Below are 1,094 nucleotides of genomic sequence, written 5' to 3' on the forward strand. Positions count from 1 at the left end.
GCATCACCAGCTACTCACATCACCAACCTCAAGTCTCCAATTCTTCCTCTCTTTATTGTCCCCACATTCTTAAGGTTTTCATTCTCTTCCATTTCTCAGTGGTACCCAGGGTCTCTGAGTGTCTGGGGTCATCTCAGGAGTGGTCTCAGGAGTGCTATATTCCAGTCATGCATTGTGGAGCCAGGCAGGGGCCATCTCAATTGTAGTCTTCCTCTGCCCAGGCCTGTTCAGCACCAGACTGGTGATCATCACAGCCTAGTTCCCTGTCTGGACCCCTTGGCACCTGTCTGGTGACCCTCTGGGGCTTGGTCCTCACCAGGTCGGCCTGAATGCCCCCTTGCAAAGGTTGTCTGCCTTGGGCTTACTCCCTCCTGAGCCCAAGGTCCGAGGAGGGGTTCTTCTAGTCTCTAGCTTGTTCCTTGTCCTAGGAGACCATCTGGTCCTTCCTGGGGTCAGACTGGTGGTAGCCTCAGTCTGTTATTTTTCAGATTGTTAGGTTACTAATCATTCCAGTGTTCACAGGTCAGAACACTGAGTACAGACATAGTCTCTCTCTCTCTCTCTCTCTCTCTCTCTCTCTCTCTCTCTCTCTCTCTCTCTCTCCCTCTGCCACCTACTGATGCATATGTGACACAGCAGCCACACTTGCTCAGCCTCTAGGGATGAGCAGACGTTCTATCATCATCATTAATTATCATCATCATCAATCATCATCATCATCATCATCATCATCATCATCATTATATTGTTTTATTTATTCCAAATGTTACCTCCTTCCTCGTCCCCCCTCCCAGACCCAGAGTTCTTAACCCCATCTTCCTTCCCCTTTGCTTCTGAGAGGGTATTTCCTCACCAACCCACCAACCCCCACCTCACCCCTGTCAGCATTTCCATTCCCTCGGGTATCAAGTTTCTACAGGATTACGCACATCCTCTCCCACTGAGGCCAGACAAGGCAATCCTCTGCTATATATGAGCCAGGGGCCACAGACCAGCCCATGTTTGCTGTTTGGTTGGTAGCTTAGTCTCTGGGAGCTTGCAGGGGTTCAGGTTAGTTGATACTGTTGTTCTTCCGAATGGGTTGCAATGCCCTT

At 50.0% G+C, this 1,094-nt stretch overlaps 2 pseudogenes; both read right to left on the reverse strand.

Annotated features, from left to right (window-relative positions):
- Positions 1-488: 488 nt before the first annotated feature.
- LOC115065013 lies at positions 489-564 on the reverse strand (annotated as a pseudogene).
- Positions 565-597: 33 nt separating this feature from the next.
- On the reverse strand, positions 598-667 carry LOC115065014 (annotated as a pseudogene).
- Positions 668-1,094: the final 427 nt, after the last annotated feature.

Source organism: Mus pahari, chromosome 11, assembly GCF_900095145.1.
Source record: "Mus pahari chromosome 11, PAHARI_EIJ_v1.1, whole genome shotgun sequence".
Lineage (NCBI taxonomy): Eukaryota > Metazoa > Chordata > Mammalia > Rodentia > Muridae > Mus > Mus pahari.